This window comes from Leucoraja erinacea, unplaced genomic scaffold, assembly GCF_028641065.1.
Source record: "Leucoraja erinacea ecotype New England unplaced genomic scaffold, Leri_hhj_1 Leri_562S, whole genome shotgun sequence".
Classification (NCBI taxonomy): Eukaryota; Metazoa; Chordata; class Chondrichthyes; order Rajiformes; family Rajidae; genus Leucoraja; species Leucoraja erinaceus.
The window spans coordinates 18,247-28,392 of record NW_026576468.1 but is presented as its reverse complement, the minus strand read 5'-3'; the positions used below and the strand labels follow the sequence as shown (position 1 = coordinate 28,392).

The 10,146-nt window shown below is 44.1% G+C and overlaps 1 pseudogene; it reads left to right on the top strand.

Annotated features, from left to right (window-relative positions):
• The first annotated feature begins 4,149 nt into the window (after positions 1–4,149).
• LOC129694162 (U2 spliceosomal RNA) lies at positions 4,150–4,261 on the top strand (annotated as a pseudogene).
• The last annotated feature ends 5,885 nt before the right edge of the window (positions 4,262–10,146 follow it).

Here is a 10,146-nt window from a genome sequence, read left to right as displayed (position 1 = left end):
ATGTTTGGCAGATGCAGTTTAATGTGGATAAATGTGAGGTTATCCATTTTGGTGGCAAAAATGGGAAAGCAGATTATTATCTAAACGGTGGCCGATTGGGAAAGGGGGAGATGCAGCGAGACCTGGGTGTCATGGTACACCAGTCATTGAAGGTAGGCATGCAGGTGCAGCAGGCAGTAAAGAAAGCGAATGGCATGTTGGCTTTCATAGCAAGAGGATTTGAGTATAGGAGCAGGGAGGTTCTACTGCAGTTGTACAGGGTCTTGGTGAGACCACACCTGGAGTATTGCGTGCAGTTTTGGTCTCCAAATCTGAGGAAGGACATTATTGCCATAGAGGGAGTGCAGAGAAGGTTCACCAGACTGATTCCTGGGATGTCAGGACTGTCTTATGAAGAAAGACTGGATAGACTTGGTTTATACTCTCTAGAGTTTAGGAGATTGAGAGGGGGGATCTTATAGAAACTTACAAAATTCTTAAGGGGTTGGACAGGCTAGATGCAGGAAGATTGTTCCCGATGTTGGGGAAGTCCAGGACAAGGGGTCACAGCTTAAGGATAAGGGGGAAATCCTTTAAAACCGAGATGAGGAGAACTTTTTTCACACAGAGAGTGGTGAATCTCTGGAACTCTCTGCCACAGAGGGTAGTTGAGGCCAGTTCAGTGGCTATATTTAAGAGGGAGTTAGATGTGGCCCTTGTGGCAAAGGGGATCAGAGGGTAGGGAGAGAAGGCAGGTACGGGAGACTGAGGTGGATGATCAGCGATGATCATATTAAATGGCGGTGCAGGCTCAAAGGGCCGAATGGCCTACTCCTGCACCTAATTTCTATGTTTCTATGTTTCTATGTTTCCCAGTGTTCACTATTGGAGTTAAGCTCTTTTATCGCACAATGGTAGAAACTATTTTTTAGTCTACCAGTGCGAGCCTGCAGAGACCTGAATCGCTTCCCAGAGGGTAGCAGAGTAAAAAGGTGGTTGGCAGGGTGGGATGTGTCCTTCTTGATATTTATGGCCCTGCGCAAGCATCGGGCCTTGTATATGTCATCCAAGGAGGGCAGGTTAGCGTTTGTAATGCGCTGCGCAGTTTTTATAATTCCCTGCAGCGCCCTCCTCTCAGCCACAGTACAGCTGGAAAACCACACCAGGATTCCATAGGTGAGGATACTTTCCATGGCGCATCGATAGAAGGACAGCAGCAGCGGCTGTGAGACGTTAGCTCTCCGTAGAGACCTTAGGAAATACAGCCGCTGATGAGACCTCTTCACGAGAATGACGGTGTTCATTTGCCATTTGAGGTCCTGGGAGATGTTTATTCCCAGGAACTTAAAGTCGTTGACTCTCTCCACCATGTCTCCTTTGATGTATAAGGGAGCAGGTTCCTCTCTCCTCTTCCTCCTGAAGTCAATGACAAGTTCTTTAGTCTTTGATGGGTTTAGTACCAGGTTGTTTTTGGTACACCAGACGGTCAGTTTTTGGACTTCATCCCTGTAGGCAGACTGATCATCGTTGTTTATCAGTCCCACCACAGTCGTGTCGTTCGCAAACTTGATGATCCTGTTTGTGCTGTGTGTTGGTATACAGTCGTAAGTGTATATTGTATACAAGATTGGACTCAGCACACATCCTTGTGGCGCACCTGTGCTAAGTATCAGGACTGGGGAGTAATTGGACCCCATCCTGACAGTCTGTGGGCGGTCTGTTAAAAAGTCCTTAATCCATCCACATGTGTTTGCATTAACACCTAAATCAGACAGTTTGTCCACCATTCTGCTGGGGATGATAGTATTAAATGCAGAACTAAAATCTACAAATAACATCCGCACATATGAGCCAGGATGCTCCAGATGTGCCAGTGCAGAATGTAGAGCTGTGTTGATGGCATCTTCCGTTGACCTATTAGCTCTATACGCAAACTGATGCTGATCCGGGGTGGGTGGGAGTGAGGACTTAATGTGGGCCAGGACCACCTAGGTGTTCAAATTGCCGAACCAGTCCATAATGCAACCAGACAACTTCAGGAAAGCTAGGGATCCATAAGCCTGTCTTTATTAACGGAACAACAGTACAAAGAGTCAACAGCAGACACAAAATGCTGGAGTATCTCAGCCGAACAGGCAGCATCTCTGGAAAGAAGGGATAGGTGACATTTCGGGTCGAGACCCTTCTTTGGAATGAAGGTCTCGATCCGAAACTTCACCCATTCCTTCTCGCCAGAGATGCTGCCTGTCCCACTGAGGTGCTCCAGCACATTGTGTCTACCTTCGATTTAAACTAGCATCTGCCATTCATTCCTACACGAAGAGTCAACAGGTTCAGTTTCCTAGACGTGTGTATCTGTGAAGGCCTGTCCTGGGCCCAGTGTATTGATGCATCACAAAGAAAACTCATCATTGTCTTTACTTCCCCAGTAGATTGAAGAGATTCCCTATGTTGAATACTGTTTTGAATTATCTTCTCTGGCAGAGAGCACTCTAATATGGAGTTATAGAGTCATACAACATGGAAACAGGGCCTTCGGCCCAATAGCATATTCCAACCAACTTGCTTCATCTGCATTAGTCCCATGAGCCAGTGATAATAGAAAATAGACAATAGGTGCAGGAGTAGGCCATTCGGCCATTTGAGCTAGCACCACCATTCAGTGTGATTATGGCTGATCATCCACAATCAGTACCCCGTTCCTGCCTTCTCCCCATATCCCCTAACTCCACTCTCCTCAAGGGCCCTATCTAGCTCTGTCTTGAAAGTATCCAGAGAACTGGCCTCCACTGCCCTCTGAAGCAGAAAATTCCACAGACTAACAACTCTCTGTGTGAAAAAGTGTTTCCTTATATCCGTTCTAAATGTCTTACCCCTTATTCTTAAACTGTGGCCCCTGGTTCTGGACTCCCCCAACGTCGGAAACATGTTTCCTACTTCTAGCATGTCCAATCCCTGAATAATCTTGTATGTTTCAATAATATCCCTTCTCATCCTAAATTGCAGAGTATACAAGCCCAGATGCTCTATTCTATCAACATATGACAGTACCGCCTTCCCGGGAATTAACCTGGTCTAGAATTAACCTGGTCAACGCTGCACTCCCTCAATAGCAAGAATGTCCTTCCTCAAATTTGGAGACCAAAACTGCACACAATACACCAGGCGTGGTCTCACTAGGGCCCTGTACCACTGCAGAAGTACCTCTTTGCTCCTATACTCAACTCTTCTTGTTATGAAGGCCAACATGCCATTCGCTTTCTTCACTGCTTGCTGTACCTGCATGCTTACTTTTAATGACTGATGAACAAGGACCCCCAGATCCCATTGTATTTTTCCTTTACCGAACTTGACACCAATTAGGTAATAATCTGCCTTCCTGTTTTTGCCACTTCACCCTCCTCTAAATCTTTCCCTTCCATGGCATATAAATGTAGTTATGTTTCCTGCCTCAAATACCTCCTCTGGCAGCTTGTTCCATTTACCCACCATCCTCTGTGTGGAAAACATTGCCCTCAGGTTCCTTTTAAATGTTTCCCTTCTCACCTTAAACCTATGTCATCTGGTTCTTGATTCCCCTATTCTAGATAAAAGACTATGTTTCATTCTAATTAAACTCCTTGGTCCACTTACCCAGCTGATTATTGACAACCTTATTTACTAGATGAAATCACCTATTTTATATCAAAGTCACGTGAGTGACTACGTGAATAAGTCCGCCAGCTCGCATGCACGTTAATACGTCGAACGCATGGCGCGCGTGCCGGAGCAGTTCGAACTGCTCTAGCAGGTAAGTCAATTTTATTTCCAGCGGGCCGCTCCGATAGCGGGCCCAAAGTAGCTGATGGTGGCGGCCGGGGTTTGGGCCGCAGTGGAAGCTTCATAAGGAGCTAGAGTATAATTTTGCGGTTCTGCCGTTCAAGCTCCACACGCGAGCAGGCGGCCGAATTTGGAGACCACGGTAGGGCTCCATAAGAGCTGCGTTTTTGCAGCAGCTGCCATTCGAGCTTCGCATGGGAGTCGAGCTCCGTACGGGAGCAGGCGGCCAAATTTTCAGGCCACTGTGGGGCTCCATAGGAGCTGGGATGACAGCTGCCGGCCACAGCTCCAAACGGGAGCAGACAGCCAGATTTGCAGGAAGCCGTGGGGCTCCGTAATGAGCCAGGATTTATCACTTCTCGGCCTTTTGGTTAAGATCAAGTGTAGTATCTGTTTTTATCAGTTTAATATCTGATACGTCCCCTATCTAGGGACCATATATTAAGAAGCTACAGCATCATATAGTGTATGTTTATTTTGGGCAGCTATAAATAGAGTTGGCATCAATAGCGGTTGCCACTCAGTCACATTTGTGACTATTGTAGTCAACAGCATTCAAAGGTCATGTTTAATTCTTTGGAAGTATAACGATATATCTTACCATGCCAATATAGTTTATAGTAAATTATAATTACAAAGGACATTTTTATCACATACACCTATGGTGTAGTGAAATTGGTCTTGCCATTGCAGTCCAGAGCTCCTGGCTTAGGAAGCCTTTTTTGAGCTATGCCTATCAGTGACCTGTGGGAGCTACACCTGGTGGCTTCATGGTAATTTCCACTCAATAGAGGGGACTGTTGGAGACTCTTTTATAACAGATTCCAACTATCTGCATATCGATAAAGTAGTCTAATCTCTGATTTTATGGGGATATGCTTCTTTTAATCATATGAACATAATTGCCATTGACAACTCCTGGCGGGGTTGCAGTATTTCTCCCACTCTGTCTAGCGGACTATTGGGAAAAGGTGACTCCGATTATAATGCCGGTTTATCCTAGTCATATGGGGGCCAGAGGCACTCCAGTCCTTCCCTGTAATACTCTGTTGGGGCTCCAGAAGGGAGTAAGGACTCAGAGTCACTAGCTGGTGCAACCTGTCTGGTAAGTATAAAGATGATACCAACAGAGCACTGATCTGCACAGCTAGTCCCGGTCGGCTGCTGAAGCGAGCAGCCTGTCAACCCCGAGTCGTGGCAAAGTCAAAGCCTGTGGGACAAGTCTTGTTGGATGATTTGGGACATCTATGGCAGATATGATTGGGCGTCTGTCTCAATTAGAAAAACTGATGTATCAGATGGTGGCACAAGAAATGCTCCATGTTACGAAGGCATGTCAGGCAGCAGCTCCTGGTTCAGGGTTGCGATATTTCTCCCACTCGGATGAAAGGAGTGGTGGAGATGGTGCCAAAGTATATGCACATATGCCTGAAGCAGCTCCTGGTTCAGGGTTGCAATATTCCTCCCACTCGGATGAACGGAGTGATGGAGAAGGTGCCAAGGTATATGCACACATGCCTGAGGCAGTTCCTGGTTCAGGGTTGCATAAGTCCTCCCACTCACATGAATGAAGTGATGGGGATGGTGCCAAATATTATGCTCCGTATTAAGTTCCAGTTCAAGTCATATGCCTGTAGCTACATTGTTTCAGGGTTGAAATATTCCTCCCACCCAAAGGAATATCGGAGATGGTGTCACAAAATATGCTTTGTGTTCTGGAAGCATGCACAGGCAGCCTAAGGCATACGCATGTGGCTACGCCTGGTTCTGGGTGCAATATTTCTCCCACTCTAAGTGAGTGTCAGAGATCAGTATGGATCTGACTCCGAACATGACCCCGAACATAACTATGTGCCTGAATCCCATGCTTTAATGCATGATGTGCGAGAATTGCATAGGAAGAGCTGCCTGCTCTTGCCTCTAAATGTGCTGTTCCCTCGGGGACGGATGGGCTACTACAGTAGGAGTTGTCCAGTAGCATCACCTATATAACATAAATGACAAGCATGACAGACAGGGTCTGCAAATTGAACTTCGCTGAAGTTCCAAAATAGGAAATCGCCCCGGGATCAGAGACGCTGGTAAGTAAGGTCTCGTTATTAACCTCCGTAAAATTCCAAATGGAGCAGTCTGTCAGCCCAGGTTTGGGTTTACTGGCAGCATGGGCTGTCTAGTGGCTTTTCACTGTGTCTGGGATAGATCAGGTTGATGTACAGACATTGGCAGGGTGCCTTGCATCGTAACCTCTGTAAGTTCCAAGTAGGAACAGTTCGGTTACCCTGGTCATGGAACTGGCTGGCCATAGGGGTCATAGTGAGCAGGAAAGCACTGCCTCATCATCTGTGATTGAGGTTATCAGACTGCTCAATAGAGTGAAGTAGTTGAGGTCTTTCTCACCATATGGTTTATTTCTCCACAGTTAGTAGAGTTGCTGATTCATTGGAATCACGATTGCCATCCTCTCGGGGACAGGTATTTACCCGCAGGAAGCTCGTCTGGCATATAATATAATTTTATCTGACCTGCAAGGTCATGTTGTGAATCAACAATGTATTTATAATAAACTATAGGCTCTCAATACCAGTTTTCCTAATTGAGTGGCGGGTGGAAGAGATTGTGTTGTGCACTCTGGCGACTTACACATGTGCTTTCAGTTCAAGGACTGTGAGGTAATTCCTGATTCAGCCTTGCATTATACTAATTTCTACTCTGAAGTAAAACGCTGAGCATTCATGGTGACTCTTAGTCATGAATTGACACGGTATTCCCACATCAAAGGGTGACTGTGGTTTCAGCTCTAGTCATTAGCTTCTGATTATATGTTATCAGTATGAATAACTGGATAATGCATCTTCTGCAGGTTGAAAAGCCAACATTTTTCCGTCCGTAGGATCAATAGAGGAACAGGGGCTCCGAGTGCTATCAGTGACAGCTCATCCAATGATGAGTGGTCTGGCTAAGGACTAGAGGGGTATATTTCTGATAATTATAACCATATAACCATATAACAATTACAGCACGGAAACAGGCCATCTCGGCCCTACAAGTCCGTGTCGAACAATTATTTTCCCCTCGTCCCATCGACCTGCACTCAGACCATAACCCTCCATTCCTTTCCCATCCATATACCTATCCAATTTATTTTTAAATGATAACATCGAACCTGCCTCCACCACTTCCACTGGAAGCTCATTCCACACAGCTACCACTCTCTGAGTAAAGACGTACTCGCTCATGTTACCCCTAAACTTCTGTCCCTTAATTCTGAAGTCATGTCCTCTTCTTTGAATCTTCCCTACTCTCAATGGGAAAAGCTGATCCACGTCAACTCTGTCTATCCCTCTCATCATTTTAAAGACCTCTATCAAGTCCCCCCTTAACCTTCTGCGCTCCAGAGAATAAAGACCTAACTTATTCAACCTATCTCTGTAACTTAGTTGCTGAAACCCAGGCAACATTCTAGTAAATCTCCTCTGTACTCTCTCTATTTTGTTGACATCCTTCCTATAATTGGGCGAGCAAAATTGTACACCATACTCCAGAATTGGTCTCACCAATGCCTTGTACAATTTTAATATTACATCCCAACTTCTATACTCAATGCTCTGATTTATAAAGGCCAGCACACCAAAAGCTTTCTTTACCACCCTATCTACATGAGATTCCACCTTCATAGAGCTATGCACAGTTCTTCCTAGATCCCTCTGCAACTGCATTCCTCAATTTGCTACCATTTACCATGTACGTCCTATTTTGATTTGTCCTGCCAAGTTGTAACACCTCACACTTATCAGCATTAAACTCCATCTGCCATCTTTCAGCCCATTCTTCCAAATGGCCTAAATCTCTCTGTAGACTTTGGAAATCTACTTCATTATCCACAACACCACCTATCTTAGTATCATCTGCTTGCTTACTAATCCAATTTACCACACCTTCATCCAGATCATTGATGTACATGACAAACAACAGTGGGCCCAACACAGATCCCTGTGGCACCCCACTAGTCACCTGCCTCCAACCTGACAAACAACCATCCACCATTACTCTCTGGCGTCTCCCATTCAGCCACTGTTGAATCCATCTTGCTACTCCACCATTTATACCCAACAATTGAACCTTCTTAACCAACCTTCCATGAGGAACCTTGCAAAGGCCTTACTAAAGTCCATATAGACAACATCCACTGCTTTATCCTCATCAATTTCCCTAGTAACCTCTTCAAACAATTCAAGAAGATTAGTCAAACATGACCTTCCAGGCACAAATCCATGTTGACTGTTCCTAATCAGACCCTGTTTATCCAGATGCTTATATATATTATCTCTAAGTGTCCTTTCCATTAATTTGCCCACCACTGAAGTCAAACTAACAGGTCTATGATTGCTAGGTTTACTCTTAGAACCCTTTTTAAACAATGGAACAACATGCGCAGTACGCCAATCCTCGGGCACTATTGCCGTTTCTAATGATATTTGAAATATTTCTGTCATAGCCGCTGCTATTTCTACATGTTACTTCTCAAGATTTCAGGACTATGATGCAGGCCAAATCAGGTTAGGATCGCGTTGCATACTCTGCCATATCTATACACATGAGGCACAGATTCTGCTGTTTTCATAACAAACCTAGTGGTGAAAGCCTATGCTGCCCTACTCAGATTATAGGGCATTGTGTCATCGAGGTTTAGGTAATATGGAAATTTGCAGCTGATAAATCTTATGGGTTATCAGTAGATACCTTTTGCGATATTACAATTGAGGCAACATGAAACTTAACAGTGCCAATTTGCCTATTCATTCACGCCATGGTAAGGCGGCTGACACAACTCTTATTTACTCAGTCATGAGTGACGGCTGGGGTACGCTGTCTTCTCGGGCAGCTAGCTCTGCACAATTGTATGAGAAGCTTGTGAACAACATATGTGAGTCAATTTTAAATGGAAGTAACAGGGGTTTGTGTGGCTTTCAGTTTGAGCCTAAAGAAGCGTTTATGTGATAGCAAAATTGACATTGCTTGTGCTGCTTTATTATTTTCTATAAGCCCATAAGTCGGACAATAAATGATTGGTTATTCACCTGCTGTTCACTAATGTTATGCAGGGTGTCTTTTATTTGACCATTCCAATAGCCTACACTCGTTGTAGTGTGCGATGTATATCAGTAAATTATTATGCAAATATTCTTCTATTGTTTCCTAATGGGAGCAGTAATTTAAGATGATTATGCTTTCAGCAACTGATCTCAGCATAAAAAACACAGCCTTTACTCAATTTCTGGCTTGGTCTCCACATCATAAATTACATTAGGATAGCTTGTTATGGGAATGATCTCATAAGCAAAATAAGCAGGATTGCGTACATTGGAAGTTGGCAGCTTACCCACCAGAACAGAGATCGGGGATGTTATTTGGTAAACAAGTGCGCTGAGATTGCTAGTACCTATGGGATGAAAGATAGTTCTTTGGTTATTGAATAATCTCAAGATATTGCTAATGGCTAATTAGCACCCAATAGAATGGTTTCCCTTTCATCATCCCTTTCAGCATGAGGTTTACATAGTACAGGTTAATAAATTATAAAATGTTGTTAAATATGTCTGGGTATTTGCAGATAGAATTTTGCACAGTGTTGCATGAGTTATTGTCTAAACTCAACAGTTTATTGGGACTACGGTCTGGTTAAGAACAATGGCCATGTATGCAAGTTAAGCATCATGATATTATTAACTCATGTTTTTCCTACCAATAATGGTTTATCTGTTTAAGTGTTCCCACACAGAATGTGTCACTGCACGAAACCACAGAGCTTTGAAGTCTTCACGTAGTCACTCACGTGACTTCGATATAAAGTAGAAAGATTAAACAAGAATTTATCGTTTGAAGTTTGATCTTTATTTAATGAGAAGTTAAAGTGAGGGATTACGTGCCCTCCACCCAACCCTACTTCTCACAAAGATGATTCGGTAGTTCTAATCTCGTTAATCTTCCTATAGTTTAGGTCAGCAACTATTCTGTGGTTTAATACAGCTGCTTTGAAGATTGACGTGCATGCGGGCTGGCAGGCTTCTTCACGTAATCCCTCACTTTAATCCCTCACTGGCAATCTGCATTTCACTACATCAATTGGTGTATGTGACAAATAAAGAACCTTTGAACCTTTTGAACCTTTGAACCTTTGAACCTGTCCCATGATTTCCTGACTCTTATACCCAATGCCCTGACCTATGAGGTGACAAACATGGTCGATGAGGGTAGTGTGGTGGATGTGGTCTACATGGATTTTAGTAAGGTGAACTTGTACTTAGGCATTGTCTTCAGTTTAGGAAAGATTTCATTAACCTGATGCAA